This window comes from Stegodyphus dumicola, chromosome X2 (genome assembly GCF_044657685.1).
Source record: "Stegodyphus dumicola isolate Sdum_Otavi_A_Nest chromosome X2, ASM4465768v1".
Taxonomy (NCBI): domain Eukaryota; kingdom Metazoa; phylum Arthropoda; class Arachnida; order Araneae; family Eresidae; genus Stegodyphus; species Stegodyphus dumicola.
The window spans coordinates 173,084,260-173,101,918 of NC_140781.1; the positions used below are offsets into that span (position 1 = coordinate 173,084,260).

Genomic DNA, 17,659 nt, shown 5'->3' on the forward strand with positions numbered 1-17,659 from the left:
AAGGCTTTATAATACCCTCTACTTTATAGTAAATTTAAATAGTGTGCGAGACACAAGCAAATAAACTCCTAAATAGACTTATCGCTGTGTCTGAAAAGAACTGCAGAGTCTTAAGGTTTAAAAACAAAACTTTTATTAAATCAGAACTTGAGCATAAACGCACGTCTCGTGTTTAAAAGTCAACCATCACTTGTGGCGATGTAATTTAAAATAACAGTCAGTTTAAAATTCAAAACTAAGTTTAGTAGCCAAAGGCTACACAATTGGTTTAACGCAAAGTTGGCTCAAAACTTCTCACCGACGTAACAGTTTAATCTCGGCAGCAAAAACGCAAAGGAAAAGAATGCAGTCTTATACAAGCTAGCAAAAATCTAGTAACGTGGTCTCAAGAGGCAGAACACGCTCTGTCTTACAATCCGAAAAACTCACTTTAAATGCGCTTAACACCTGAATTTGAAATGTGATTGAGAAATGGAAATGGACAGTAAAGATCTAAATCATAATAACCGGTTAGATTAACATAATGGAACTTTAGAAACATTCCTTTCTTCCCTAAAATGGGTATCAAACACTGTCTTGACACACTTCCAAAAAAACTGTACGATCAAAGGGTAATCTTCTTTTCTTTTTTTTTTTTTATCTAATGGTGGGCACTTGCCTATTCGATACTAGCCACTCCTAAGGCCAGAAGAGGTGGCCATTTTATTTTGGAGGCAACTCATAGGCGGCCACCGTTTCCTCCTATGAAGGGACGGGCAGTTACAACCGTGCCTTACCCGAGGTTCAGCCCGGGCCCTTCGGTATCGCAATCGGCTTCCCTAAACACTATACCGTCAGGGCGGCGGTGATGAACTATAAAAATACTTTAAAAAAAAAAAAAAAAAAAGTCATGTAACATGCTTTATAGTTGATACAGAATCCTACATTCGAAGTAATAAAGCATCAGTTTTTCATATTTCGGATTGTCTTAAGAGAATTACAGCAAACGTATAATTATTCTGAAATATTTGTGGTTTTATCTTCCGCATCTAATTGTTTTGATTTTTACTTTTTCTCATAAGCCAATGGGGATTTTACTCCGTTCTTATCCTAATATTATTTTGACTACAGCTTTTACTTTCACGTTATGAATGTTTGTAATCGAATCAGTACCCACTCTCAAATTTTTTATGGATTTTATTACTTGAAGGTAAGAAATATATTTCTTACAGTTACTGCAATTTATCAGCGCATGTCAGTAGTAAAATGTATCTCCGATACTCACATTGAAACATGTAACAAAATAAAGAGACTGTTTGTACCGCTTTGTGACCTGAGTCGCGAAAAATGTAAGCAAGTTACTTTAAACGTATGACTAATATGTCTTAAATTATATTGCAGGTAAAGAAAAAGAACAAAGCATAAAAATTCAACTAGAAGTAAAATTTTAATAATTACATTTTTTTAATAGCAGATTATTCCAATTTTGCATTAAAAGGTGGCACTTATGAAGTTTGCATGTACTCTTCCAATGAAAATTTCAAAAAAAAAAAAAAAATATTGTTTTAAATATATGAGCTATGAAAATCAGAACGATTAATTAATCCTTTAAAAATAGATTAATAGTTATTTCCTAAAGAACTCCAGTACCTTATTAACTTGTCAAAAAAGATATGTTGTCTATATCTCAATTTTTAAATGAGGATTAAAGTTTAAGACCTAATTCAGATGTAAATACTTGAATATTTTTATTAGTTGAGAGATTCTTGTTTCATAATTTTGTAACTGCCCCGACTTATTTGAAAGTATTTCTAACTAAAGCTTTACTTTACCAATTAATAAAATTTAGGTTACGCACGCATTTCTAGGATCTGCCTTTATTTTACTGTTTTCTTTTATACCAACTTTTATGATTTGAAATGCAGATGAATTTTTTTATAGATGATAAATATTTTTAAAAAAGGATTTCTTTTGTATCTACACCTAATACAATTTTTAATTTAGTAATTTACATTAGCTAATGCAGTTTTGTAAAAAAAATACATATCTTGTGAAAAGGGTTAAGAAAAATACATCAAACATATTTGTTAATACTTTCACAGGCACCGAATCGTATCCTCACAATAAACACAGACTATACTCAACCGAAATCTTTTTTATGAAATTCTGCTACTTTCCTAGGTACTTAATGATATAAAAAGCTGCCCCTTTTTTACTTTTTACTTACTATACACCAAGTCTGGGTATTAATTTTCGTCCTCTTAAAAAATAAATATATATATATATATAAGTGAATTTAAGACCATACAACATTATATATGTATATATAAGTTATCCTGTTTTTTTTTTTTTTTTCATGTCTTTGCAATTCTTAACAATCTAACGGGCTAAATTCATGGTAATAGACCTATTTATATTAAAGACTATCATAATCCTAAGTCTTCCTTCGAAATGTTTCTTAATGTCTCCTATATTCTTAGGTGAGACGACAAAACAGGTCAGAATGCAGCAGGCAGTCGTTGACTTGGAAAATACCACCTCTCCCACCATTTCCTGCAAAGGCGGTGCCATCTGTACGGTGTGTTCAGCATACTGAGCGGAAGGACAGATTTTTTTAGGTTTTCAAGACTAATTTACTCCTGTGTTATTGCCCTCCTCCTTTGGTACCAGGCAGAAATCGGAAACCACAAAAGAATGAATCTGTTCGAACATAGTTGTTAAAAAAGATTTTAATTCAGTTTCATTTTCTGTCCTTTAAAATAGTTTGAAATAGTCGTTTCCAGCTCATGGATGAGTTCGAAGATCATTTCGCAAAACTGACGTATCAGTTGAGTAAATTTTAATTTTAATTGTAAGTTTTCGTATATTTGAAATGCATGAAAAGTAATTGTTCATTTTCTGGATTACTTTATTTATAAAATGTTTCAATACAGAAACTTAACTGCGCGAATGCGTAAATAATATATTGGATAGCATGCCTTCCGATTTTTTTACTTGCACACACTGGAAAAAATTACTTCAGAAAATAAGATTCCTGAACTGATTTATACATAAATGACAAATATATTCTACAATACGTTATTATCAGAGTAAAACCCAAACTATAAAGTTGTACCATAATTCGTTTGTTAAAATTTAAAATCCAGGTTTTTCAGTCACAGATTTAAAGTGTAGATTAATTAATGCTGTAAATCAGTAGCGTCTAGTATGAGACATAAAACTATCCATTGAATAATTAAGTATAATATACAATAGGAGAGTCTGAAATGCAACTCGCTTTTAGATTTTTTAACTGCCGCTCTTAACATGCACTTCTTACTAACATTAAGTATAGTTGCCGCTGATGAATAGTAAATGAAACTGCATAATGATAAATCTTTCATAGCTTTAATTACTGTGTTATTTTATGATAAGTTAAACTACTAGGTCTTATATTCTAATAAACATTGTCAGAAAACGTTCCCTAAGACAAGAGAAGTTACCATACGACATCAAACTAAACAAACAACAATATTTATATATATATATATATAATAATTTATTTCCTAAACAATATTGATTAATGTATAAAACAAGCAACGGAATGCCTCATAATCGTACGAAGTGTGTGACGTACATTAGCATTTTTACGAAAACAGTTTTTAATGTATTATTTATGTTTTGAGATAAGAAATAAACTAGTATCTTAAAATAAAATAAGGTAACACAATAGACTTTAAGGGAAAAAAATGCTCTTTGAGGTCATAACAAAAAATTGGTTACAGTTTTCGCTCAAATTAAAGGCATGACAAGCGCGCGATTGCGCGATCAAACCTGATTCTGAATATACATATTTTTTTTTTTTTTTCGGTTTAAATCAAATTTCTAGCACAAAGCAGTTCATTGCTAATGGTAATAATAATGAAGATAGGACCTATCAAATATTTTCATCAACGAAGTTAAGCATTTTTTGCCAATCACTCAAGCAGATTTAATTTAAAAAAATAATAAAGAAAGAAAGAAAAAGAAAAAAGAAGAAGAAAGACATAGTTTAGTGGCGTCTACTTTAGTGGCTTTTGAATACCGTAAGAGAAAGCAAGTGGCACTTAATGCCGCTTTTTGAGGAATAGAAGAGGAAAAAGGACCATTTAATAAGTTGTGCAACCTAACAGCATGCATCTTGTTATAGACTATTCTAGCCACTGCGCTTACCTTAGTTAATTTTTGCTATAGAAAATAAGTATCTACGTGTTTCTTCGTTTGCCTTGTCAATTTCTTTAACCTACCATACATCTCTAGCTTTTATTTATGAAATCAGGGGAGTCAGAATTACTTTGTGAGTATGATTTTGTTCCAGATGATCTCTTCAGCATTCGCCATTCTGATGCGAATGTACGCTTCAAAAGCAAAATTTTGAAACACAGAGATCGAAAATGTAATGTAATATGCTAGTGACATGATATTTATTGAAGCTTCTATTTTGTGAACCATTGTTGTGTTATGTAAGATTTTCATAGGCATCGGCTTACTGATTTAAAAGTTAAACCCTTGCCAGAAGTTACTTACTATTATTTCAGCATCGCTTTATTATTTCTAAGAAACATAAATACGAACTATAAAGCTTATATCCGGAAGCTGACCTAAGTTTCTAGCGTGTATATATTGTCTGTAGCGGTATATATTTCCGTTCAGCGGTTTCCTTTTCTTAAAAGTGCGCGTTGGCGGACAAAGAACCAAAAAGATTTATTTTGAATGCAAATATGGTAATATGCTCAAAACTGCTATTCATAATGGTTTGACTTCAGATAGACATTTTTTACAGAGATTCAGTTGTAACAGTTAGAGTTTTAATTATTAATGATTCTACTTTAAAACAAAGAATCATTTAAGTACTGTACCTACATGCATTTAAAAAATAAACATACATGTAGATAGGAGCAACCCAACTGGGAAAGTATCTAGTGACATTGACTGCCGTACCGAAGGGCCCAGGTTTGAATCCCGGAGAAGGCATATATAGTCACTTTACTTAACCTTTCGCCAAACTAAGTTAATGGCACTACAGGGTTAGGAAGTCATCCTAGTCATTGCTAGCAATCTGACGGTTAAGCCGCCTTTCTACATTTTACATTAATCTTTAGTTTTTTGGATGTAATTATTTTCATTCACTTGCTTCATAATCTCTCAGATGCCCTTGTTGCAGTAATAGTCCGTGAACAGTCTATTCACAGGATATGTGATGTAGTCGGAAGGAAAGAACTGCTGTCGAAGGTGCTCTGTCAGAGGGCAGGAGAGCAGGTAATGAAGTGCGTCCGCCTCTTTCCCCGCGAAAACCGCAAGAACAGTTGACGTCCCGTCTGTAATACGCTGGGAATTTCCCGCGGTTGGTACAGGCCTGGAGGAAGAGTCGGTTGCATTTGAACCTCTTGAGAGAAGGTATTGGAAAGATGTAAGTAAATCTTCCTGTCTCTTCTTCCTGCCATCGTGATGACCATGTCAATTGGAATGTTGTGAAAATTGTCTGTCCCTTCATAGGAGGTAACGGTGGCCAACCCATTAGGTTGCCTCCGTAATAAAGTGACCACCGCTTCCGGCACTTAGTAGTGGTCAATGCCTAAAATAGCTAGTGGCCGTCATAAAAAAGGGGTGGCATCTCTCTTTTTTTAAAGGTAATTTTTTAATTTAAAGGTAATTTAATTCTTAATTTAACTTTAATCGTAAGTCTAGTGAAGTGATGCATCATCGCAAATCCTCACTTCAAATTCCTTTAACTTTAGCTTCAGATGGAAAGAGCTCGATAGCGGCCGAACAGTAAAGTCCTGAACATTGTTTAACTTATAGTAGTTCGACATACGTTTAAATCCCGGCGAAATAACTTGCTGCATACGCATTTTCATGGTTTTCCTGACGTGTAACGTAGATAGGGACCAGTATCCCTTAAGAAGCCCTACACAATGGCATTTGTCTCTCTAGCCCTAGCCCGCTTTGCCATAATCAAGTCAAACCAGACGTAAAGTACGATACGCAGACTGAATTAATTTCCGTTATTTAAATGCACTATTATTTTAATTAAATGTACTATTGTTTTAAATGATATATGTTTACATAAGAAGATAGAGCTGAAGATGCATATTTCACATTTCCTTAGACACTAAATTTTTACTATTTAGAGAGAACTTATTTAACAAACTCTAACCTGAACAGAGAGAGGAGTTACCGACCAGTGTCCGAGTAATTAAGACAGCTGAATATTGGTAGTTCCACCTAGGTTCGAGCCTAGGCAAACGGGCAGTATGTTTGGTTTGGTTTGGTTATTTTCTCCATGTGTAATGCGAATACGAACCAGTTTCCTTTAGAAAGTTCTCCACGAATTCATCCGTCTTTGGGCTGATACCCCCGTTAGCTTAGCTGTATTCAAATAACACAACCTAATCTAACCTGAAAAGAGTATTGACCAAACAGAAAGTAGAATGTAACTATACTGGTAACGAGAATCTGTGTTGCACAGGCTAATTGGAATTTAAAAGCTGCCCAGTTGTTAGTGGGTAAATGCACAGCAGTTATTTACAATAAGAACCAATACATAATTTAGAAAAATTAGACAAATTTTACTTTTGAGAGATTTCTACTTAACCTCACTTTTTTAAATTTCCTCAGCAAAAGGTTAAGCCAAAATTTGCTCAACAGGAATTGAAAATATCAATCAAACCAGATTTTTAAACTTTAATTCGCAAATCACTAGCTGCAGTTCATCATAAAATTCCAAAAAGTGATCATTAATCGGTGAAGAAAATTAACTGCAACTTAATTGTAAACCAGGAATTAAAGTAAAATATTTACAAAAGTTTCTTGCAGAAATTATTTATAGCTTTGTTCTTCCCACAGAAATCGGCGCTATTTTTCTATATTTGTTTTATTATGACTTGAGCTTGAGTCATTAGGTTAATTGGAAGCAGGAAAGATGAAAAATAGCAACCGCTATTTTATTATGTTATTATGATTATTATGTGCTAAAGCAATTTACTAAATTAAAACCCCTTTAATTTGCAAAGCGGATAAGGTATTTATAAAGTTTGACAGCTTCAGCAATTTTAGTTATAGTGTTAAATTGTCTTAGTTTTCAAAATTCGCTCATTCTCATTTATCAAATCTGGTAATAATTTTTGAGTTCAAAATTGTGTATTATATTCAAAATTACCTGCTAAATGTAAATTTGTAATTATATTCTAAACATAAGTTTATGCAGATAATTCTACATTTGTTTACTAAACATTTCACTGTTTCGCAATTGTTCTGATAATGTTTTTAATGAGAAAATGGTTATATGCAATATTTTTCCTTAAAAAAAATCTCACTATCTTCCTTTCTGGAAGTATTCTTGGGCTGGAAGAAACTGTAAAGGAGAAAAACTTACATTCGTCGTGTTTAAAAAGAGGAAAATTACTTTAAAATTTTATTTTAGTAATTAATTTTTAGCTGAGATGCATTTTAATACATTCTTCTTAGTAGAAAGCAGCATTAAAACTAATTGATTTACATTTTACGAACTTATTAGATTTTTACCTTCCATTTGTATAACAATTCAGTAAAGATTAGAGAATGGTAAGATTTGTTGTTGAATGTTTATAATCTGCATACAAGTTCATATCTTACTTACAGAAATATCGAATTCTTTTACATTTCTTTTCAGATTGTAGAAAAATTATAGGAGCAGGTTTCGACTAAGAAAATGGCAGTTTGAATTGAGCATGTCCACAGGCTCTTTTCACCTTAAACACAAAAAACGTACATTGTAAAAGATACTATTAAGTAATTTTCTTTATTCGTCTCAAATCAGTAAAGAAATAGATGTATAATAATAGATATTTACATTCCATACATTGATTTTAATATTCAAATTAATAAATGCATTGCAAATTTTCTTTTATTTAAGTTAATATCTTAAAAATGTAGTAAAGTTCTAGCATAAAACTTCAGGATCAGATACATGCCTTTCAAAAATTCTCCTCAAATTATTCATAAATTCTGCTGTTTCTATGAAGAGTATGAATCAGAAACCTCACGAAGGGGAAAATTTCTAAATCTTCAGTCGCTGCTAGGATAATCACTTAAAAATTACCAGTTTCATCTTTATTATTTTTAATAGTATTTATATAACTGATATAAGAAATCCAATTATTATCTAGAAATCCATATTTTTTTTCTAAAAAAACCCTCTTTTTCCTTTTATGGTGCGTTTTGCATGTTAGCAAGGAGGCAAATATACATATTCCGACGGAAAGATGTATGCATTTTATGCTGAAGGTTTTATACGATGTTAAATTTCATTTCGGTTAATTGATTCTTTTCAAGTATACAGTAGGATTACATACATTAAATTCTCTCTACGCACAAAATAACAATGTAAAAAGATTTAATCTGTGCCTCTTTCAAATATTATTGTTATTTGTCATTCATTTACTCAGCTATTAAACCCAGCTATTAGACCCAGCTGTTAGAACACTATCGTTCCTTAGAACAGAATTTCTCTACAGTAGTGTACGGATTCATCAATAGATGGCGCTTTAAGTTCACATTTAAGCAAAGCAGAGGAACTGAGAGGAAAACGGGTTCTCTACGCTCACTCTTTTTCGCGTGCCTCCTCTTAACTCGTGTATTTCATCATTCGTTTAATTTACGATCATATTTATTATCATATGTTTATTATAAAGGCACTAATTCTTTTTTAGCTGAGTTTTTTTCAGAAACTTAAGAACTCTTAATTATTACTAGTTAAAATATTATAATGATTTCATAAGGGAGTAAAATTTCTCGCTTTAGATTAATAATTTTATTAAAATGATTAATAACCGTTTTACTAAAAATCGTCAGAAAGACTAATTTCCAGTTAAAATGGAACTTAAATTAAAAATTAGTTTAGAACAGACGAATAAATTGCAGCCTAATGAAAATACGATAAAAAAATGTTACTTACTACAGGATTTGTTTTTAAGTAAAGCATAAGAACCGTTACAAAGATTTAAAAAAAAAAAAAAAAAAAAAAAACTAAAAAAATTTTTGGAGGTGATTGTTAAGTTACAGAGAAACAAAAAAAAAAAAAAAAAAAAGTCACCTGCTTTTGGATGAGTGCCTGCTGTAGAAATTTTTCTGAGGTAGTAGTAGCTTGTATTTATGTTAAATGTACCTGTAAAAGGAAAAAAAAAGAAATACTATGCTACCAATATATTTTATCTGGAACGAGACTACTATGTTAACCGTTTCGTCTGAGTGATTAATACTTATTTTAATGCTCTTATGAAGAATTTATTAAACAGATGTTCGTGTTGTGTAACTGTGGGTTCATGAATGCTGTAGCTTTCCTTTCCATACAATGAGTGTAGAAAGTATTCGTACAGTAAGTGTTACGATCTAAAACTGCCTCGTTGATAAGGACTATAAACATAAAGTCCTCAATAAGTAATTAAATACGAATGAAATATAATATATTATATATAATGAAATATACTTTAATATCTGCATGTGAAATTTCCATGAAAATAAATGCATGCATAAATAAGACATTTACAAAACAAAAATAATCCATTGTCTTGTGGTATAAAAAATATGTTTAATCTATCATCTTGTGGTGTAAAAATTACATTATACATATTTCTCAATATCTTCATATATGTATTTAAATTAATAGCTTGCATGATATCCTTTAGCGGGAATAAAGTGTTTGAGTCTCCTTGGCATGAATTCAATCAAATTTGCTGCTACTGAGCTAGATATGGACTCCTAGTCTTATTTAAGTATAGTTATTTAGTCATTTTTATAGAAATGTGCCTTCATCTAGCATTTTTATCTAGAGTTTCCCATAAAGTCTCAGAGGAATTGAGACGGGGTGATTGAGGAGGAAGTTTCATAAACTTTGAGACGTTATATAATATCCAGAGTCATGTATGCTTGGAATCATTATCACGCATGAAAACATATTCACTATCCAAATTAATTTTTGTCGCACTAGATCGTAAATTATATTTTAAAATATCAGTGCATAACAGATGGTTCATAATGCCGTTAATGATGACTAAATGACCAACCCCGGAAGCACTCATACAACCCCAAACCAACACGCCTCCGCATCCATGTTTCAGTGTTGGTAGTAAATTCCTTGGATGCATTTTTGTTATTTCTTTCCACTTACGGCTACTGCTCTTCCCATGTTTCTCAATTCTGCTGTAAGCTTAGGAGCACTTACTTTCGAATCTTTTTTTCAACGAACGTGAGAGAAATCGTCCGTCAACGGATGAAAGTAGATATGCTCGTCCTGAACGAGCATTATTTTGCACTATTCTAGAGACAATAAACTTTTGAATAATCGACAACACAGCTGAACGTGGTCTGCAAACTTAATCTTAAGTTTCATTACACGATTCACCGCCTTTACGAAGCTTTAAGATTAATTCGTTTATCGTTTCTTTCTTTACCTTTACGACCCTTATTAAAATTTTACGTTTTTTTACCACATTTAAAGTTATATCCGTTCATTCTATATCACCCGGAAGATAAATGACATCAGTTATCAACGAAAAACCGACTAAACCAATCAGAAGAGCTACCAAAATTTTGCATTTGTTTGAAGGTACGAGTAATTTTTACGCGCCAATAAATCCTCAACTTTTAATTTCCCGTCTATTTAAAAGCTAATTCAATGTCTTTTCGTTGTTGTTTTTTGCACTCGTATTTGGTAAACTTTTTTAAAATTAGTTATTGCCTTTTGAAGAGGTCTGGATAAAATTAGCACGACAAACAATAATTTCTAGCCTGGTCTGCAGTCACTTCAGCGGTAAAACTAGCCAAATAGCCAAGTCCTGACGAAATGATTTATAAGTCTAGCACTAGTAATTTTTTTTTTTTTTTTTTTTTTAAATTTTTTAAGTAAATTGCTCTGAAACATCTCAGGCTAAAATAGACCAAAATTTAACTGACGAAACAGCTGTATTACTGCCCTTTGTGGAGAAATGAAATCTATTTTATCTGATAACTAAATCTATATTTCGAAGCATCCTTGCAGCTGTTGTTGATACGCTTAATATAACACCGAAATTAATACCATGCTCTAGATGAAAATGTTTTTAAACAGATAAAGAATAATTTAGATTTTAACTCCTACAGTGATATTTTCAAAGAGTAAATAAAATATGATAAAGAATATTTTAAAGTATTTAAAAGTAGGTTGTATGCCAAAAATTAAAAATACAAACATATCTTAACTCATGTGCAATTCATAGTTACTTAAAACTGTTTTGATAATTCATTGTTAAAAGATCAAAAAGCTGATGTCATAATTAAAAGAATGTTAGAAAACATTTGCGTAGGGTAAAAAAAAAAACGCAAAGCTTGAATTTTAGCTTTGGAGAATATTAATGCAATTATTATGCCACAAAATTTAAAAGCATGATAAAAGTATTTCTTATTAAAATCCTCTTTTATTTTTTCGAAGTCAGTGGAAATGGAAACGTTAAGGAAGGTTTCAAGAACAGCCAACATGTCAGCAATTTTTTAACTTTAAAAATAACAGTAGAATGTCGACTATTCTTTCAAAGCTACAAAGCTCTAATGCTCGCAATTTGTTGACCAAAATAAATAAATAAATAAATGTTGCGAATGAATTGTAGTAGCTTAGGTGTGGGTAGCAAGAATTATGAGTATTTTAAAACTTTAATTATTTTTAAAGAGTATTTTCAAGTCTTCTGTTCAATTAAATAAAAAATTCAAACATAAACAAAAGCTTTCCATTGAAAAATGTGATAATACATAAATAATTTGTGCTCCAAGATTTTTGTTTTCATGATATTTTCAAATCAATTACAACTTGTGACAATTCTCTCTTTCTAGACTATCTTGCTCGAACCTCGTGCAGTAGACGTACGCCAGCCTATTGGATCCAGCACGCGAGCATTACCACGCAAGCGCCGCCTAGCGTCGGCTCTTCGCACTCGAACAGCTGTTTCTTGCGTGATGCGATCCCTAACCAGTCGGGGGAGCGTCAAATGGTACAATAGCGAGGAAACCGCGGGGGAGGGGAATCCTACAGAGGAGGGGAGACCTCACAGCACCTGGATAAACACACCATCCTCCCCCCACCCGAGATTCAAGGTTCGATACCGACCCGCTCGTTGAACCATAGAAAGGGTCTATGATTAACCGAATAAGGAAGTGATATTGGTGGCTGTGCGACCCCTTTGTCTGATTTCGCTCTGAGCCACTCGAATAAAGCTTTTAATAATTTAGTCTTTTAATGCCAAGCAAGGCCGCGTAAACAGTGTGACAGTAATGTACGTGCTTGAAAGTTTTTTTCCCCTTTGGTAACGTACTTCTTTTGTAAAACAGTTCTTCAGATAAATTTTGCAAAACCTCAATTTAGGCACCGATTGTTGTAAACTAATACGTTCGCTTTTTGCTATTTAATTACATGCACGCGTACAAGCTCTCTTATATATGCTAGACACTGTTGTTAAAGTCAGTTCATCTTTGTGGAAAAGTGTTATTTAAAGTATAGTTTTTTTTTTTTTTTTTTTTTTTTAAATTTCGTAAGATGAAAAACTGAAAGAATATTTAAATTGATATCTACCACTTAGAAGCAATTTAATTAATTTTAATTCATACTTTGGAAGTGCCCGATTTTGCATTATATATAACAAGGTTATTTTATGACAAAATTTTAAATTGTATAAAAATTGATCTTTTTAATTTTGTACTTCGGTATAACACATTAAAAAAAAAAAAATTCGTCACTGCAGGTGGATTGTTTTGAATATTGAATATCTCCCAAGTTTTGCAAACTTAGTTTGCCAAATTTTGAACCGAACCAAAGGGAATTTTGAATGCTAATTTTAATTACAACAATTATCTTTTTTATGAATACGAATATCAGTACTGTTTATATTCTTCAGTCGAAAATACAGAAAGATCTTTCACTTGAGATTTATCTTCATTTCGAGATGATTAGCTTCATTGCAAATTTTATTTCTGTTATCTAGAATATGTGGATAGTCGTGCGTATATAAAGGCCTAAATTATTTTTAGAAAAGAAAAGAAAAAAGAAAGGAAAAGAAAATGCTATTTTTTAACTGCATTTGGACATTACATTTGAAGGTTTTTGTTATGCTTCTGCTCACTGCTCTGCCGAATTTCGTAATAAAGGCAATCATATCTGAAAAAGAATAAATTGCAGTATCGCAATTGATCTTTCTAATGCTGTTGGTTAGGTTATTTTTAATATGGCAAAGTACACAAAAGTTATCTGCTTAAGGGAAGAGAAACCTCCGCGGAGGACTTTCTAAGAGAAATTAGCATGTACTAACGTTACACATCTAATATAGTTGAGACAGTAAATGAAATTTTTTATCGAAACATATGCATATTTTTATTAAATATTTACAACATATTTATTGTTATATTTTTGCATTATGGGCATTTTTACATAATTTTTTTAAATTTAAATAGAATTTAATAAAAACTAAATAAAAAAAAAAGAACCAGTAAACTAATTTGCTTTTATATGATGTCAGTGACTCCTAGTCCGCTCAGAAGCAATTTTGTGTCTTTATTTATCCCACTTCTGTAAATAAGTAACGTTAGCATTGGGAAGAGCCTAACCTTATTGTCTACCGACCTTGAATAGTTCAAATGTTTTGGAAGAGAATAAGGCCTTAATACGAATGCGAACTTCTCTCCCTCTGAAAGTCCTCCACAAATGTAACTCTCTCAAGGCAAACACACTTTGTGAGCTATAATCTAAACAACTTTGATTTTATAAAACTTAAAACTTGTTTTTATTTTAAATAAAAAACGAAATTTAATTTTTTTTATTATTTATTTTTTTATTTATTTTTATTTTCCTTCATTTAAACATTACTATTTTTTGTTGAAAAGCATACTAAAAAGCATAATTTTTTTGACAGGTACGTGTAGATGATAGTTTAAATGTAAAAGGTACGTAGTGACAGACAGGAAGAGAGAGAATTAGAACTATCTGGAGCTTCTTCCAGACCGTTCTATTTTGGAAACTTCTCATTATTCCGTCATACGGATGAGAAGTATTTTTATTGTTTTGACTCGAATTCAAGAAATTCGAGGAAAGAATTCGACTTCGATATAAAGATGTGGGAAACGTAGATTCCTATTGCGATGCAAAGAACGAAGTTTGAAGAGGTTTAATTCCTAATTCTAAACTTGATATTAATAACGTTCTTTAATTGCACAAACAGTTTTAATATCGACGTAAATTCATCAGGTCATCTATTATCCGAAATACTATACCGAAATACCTATTCTCTTGCTGCTTGAATTTACATTTTGAGTTGCACATTTTATCATGAATTCTTGCTTAGGGAAATGTAAAAAATATAACAGAAAACTCACTGAAATTGTTCTGTAATTTTCTCCTGAGATATAAGAATATAGCAGGTTAATTTAAAACGGAAATTGATTTAAAAGAAAATAGTTTAGCCAGAATTAAGAAAGAAAAGAGCAGAATGGTTTGTCTTAGAAGCTGATATAAAATTAAGAAAGGATGTAACAGCATAGCTTAACTCAGAGATTTATTTTATTTTAAATAATAAATAAATAAAATAAGCCTTACATCTACTAAAGCCACATTTTATTTTGTAATATTATTATTGCTAGTCCAAAGGGGCAATTTGCTCAGAAGGATTATTAATTTCATTTTGGCATTTTGCGTTGATTCACTATAAATGTCGGTTCACTTTTCAAATTGTTGCCACCAAATATTAGAACCCTGTATTATATTTAAAGAAATTAAATAATGAAGAATCTGCATAAATGCATATATGCTTCTCGCATTGTGATAAAACAACGATACCTCGAGCCATCAAATTTTGAATAACGTACGTTCCGAATATGGGCATCTGGAAGCCCATATTTCGAATATGGAATTTGTTTTATTATATATTTCACATTTTGTAAAACTTTAACGATTTGTTGAGTAACAAATTCAATGATTTCAAAGCGAGCAACGACAGCAATGTATGGGAAAAAAAAAAAAAAAAAAAATTCCAGCGCGCGAGACTGTTCATCGGAAATTCTAAAGATATGCTCATTTAAAACTGTTTTGCGATATTGCTGTTGAACTGAATTTTGTGGTTTGAGTTCAAAGAACATTTAATGAATAAAGATAATTCACGAAAAGTTAAAAAAATCCCTTTGGGCGTAATGTAAAATGTGAAAGCTTTCAGATTTTTTTTAATCCTTTTTTTTTTTAGAAATGCTTCCTTTTTTTATCAATTGACCGTCTATTTTCAAATTGTGTTTTAGTGTGAAAAATAAAATTATTGATTGTCAATGTACAACTTGTCGTTATAATGTATCCGAGTACATTACATTACATTTTAAATCCATTTTTTTTAACAAATAAATGTTACGCTAATCTTTTTATTATCATTAAAAATGTTTTATTTGCGACTTCCTATATAAATATTTTCTGTTGGAGGGGAAAAAGTGATGCAGTTTGTATCACGAAACATGATGGTTAAGAAAGTTACATGTTTAAGCTAACTTGGAGTTTAGCTTAAACATGTAACTGAATGTAGAAATAACGCAAATTAAGTAGAAGTGAATCAGCTTTAAAGACTTAATTTAGGAATTACAGATCTAAATTCTTACTGCTCATGAATGTTTTAAATGAAATTCAGAAAGAAGATCCAGACTGAAAAGATTAAGTTCAAGGGTTTTTTGTTTTCTTCTAAAAACTGCTTTCCGCTGTGGAAGTGATTATTCCACAGATTCAGGTTCCACAGATTCACAGTCCTTCGAAGGTTCTACAAGAAAGTCTTCAGCCTAAATAAAAAAATTGATGGAAAGCTTTTTAGCCTTGGATCTCCATCTTGTAGCGGAAAGCAGCGTGAGCTGAACAGCAGGATTTCTCCAATGACTATTGTTAATCACCAAACAGACACAGGGGGTCGGGAAAACTCGTGTGTGGCCAGCTAACTTTCCATAATTCTCTATGATATTACATAAAAAAAGGATTTTTGTGACATTCAAGGGACATTTTTGAGATATAATAATACCTTTTCGTGTTGAAGTCATCTACGTATTAAATATATATTTTAATAAAAAAATGAAATATTAAAAAAATTGTTTAAATAAAATATTATTTCAAAAAGTTATAAGTTTAATATTTATTTATATTAAAGAAACAGAAATATCGCAATGCAATTATTGGATGGGCCTTAAAATGACTTCAGATTTCCCAGGGCCCCCTTTACATATTCTAGACGGCGCTGCTTGTAGCTCTATCGTCTGTAATAATTCGCATGTCAATCTGTGAAATTCTAGTAAGTTTAATTCCAAAATGAGGCCATATTTAGAATAATGAAAATATTTTTATAATTTTTATAATTTCGAGGATTTAATTAAAATTAAAATATATCGGAATTAAAATATATTCCTGCCTTTTCCGTGGGTTTTTTTTATTATTATTATTATTTATTTTTTCTTGTTCTTGTTATTATAATTATTATACTTATAATTATTATTAGCCTTATTATTATAAGTTAAAGTCTTCACTTTAAAAGAATTTCATCAATTTTAATCTTTTTAAGAATAAAATGCTATTTAAATGGAATTTTTTTCCAACTAAATTCCCGTAAGGAGTCATCTGGCTATAATAATTGTATCATAAAAATATGAGTCAAACCCTCTTAATCGTCTTTCAAAAGGAATGGTTGATAACAAATATCATTGATAATGACTGTCGGTAATACATTCTACCACTTATTTAGAGACGAGAATTTTTTTTTGGGGGGGCGCAAAATATACCTTTAAAATGTAACGTAGTTTAAGTTTTCTTTGTAACTTGCTTGTACATATAATGATTTTTGGATACAGATAAATATTAGTTCAATGCTTAGAAAATATACCTTCGACACTGTGACTGGGTATTGCCATTAAGTCAAACATCTAAAAAATTATTAAATAATTGGCAAAATTAATGTTCTCAATTAATATACTGGTTGTTAAAATTGATACATTAAATGGAATTGCAAAGTACAGGCGCAACGTCGTCGGTTTCACGTATTAATCATAAATTTTGCGCATAGAAATGAAGTTAACTTGCCTACTAGGATATAATAAGGGGGACCGGAAAGTAATGTCGTTTCTGCGTATGTCGACAACAACATGCTAAGGGCAGAAGTGGAAACAAATCCATGTCAAACACTCTTAACCAACCTTGGTCGACCATCTAAGGGTTACAGCCGAAAACATCGCGGCAAAAACATCGCGGACGAAAACGTCGCGGAGAAAACAACGCAAGGTGAAAACGTCGTGCTACAAAACATCGTGGGAGAAAACATCGCAAAGAGAAAACATCGCAGTTCTAAAATATCGTGGTGCAAAATATCGTCGTCGAAAATAAAGCGGTTCAAAAATTTCGCTGTTTAAAAACATCGTCGTCGAAAATATCGTGGTTAAAAATAAAGTATCTACAAATCATCGCATGACGATAAAATCGCAGACATGCTTTTTTCAGGCTTTAATAACTGTAAATGGATATTCCTATAATGATTTGTGAGCGCAAGATGGAAAGAAGGATAATTTTTACTTTCATATTTTTTATTCACTAATAAATTGTTGCTGAGAAAATAAGAAGGAAACTTAATCATAGAAAATTAATGCAACTTATAGCACTCAA

At 31.4% G+C, this 17,659-nt stretch overlaps 1 long non-coding RNA gene across 1 annotated transcript in view; it reads left to right on the top strand.

Annotated features, from left to right (window-relative positions):
• The first annotated feature begins 5,213 nt into the window (after positions 1-5,213).
• The window catches only part of LOC118192229 (uncharacterized), a 52,578-nt gene continuing 40,132 nt past the window's right edge, over positions 5,214-17,659 (top strand). Inside the window, exon 1 of the long non-coding RNA XR_015038994.1 lies at positions 5,214-5,407. This is a non-coding gene — a long non-coding RNA (uncharacterized LOC118192229). The remainder of the gene's footprint in view (positions 5,408-17,659) is intronic.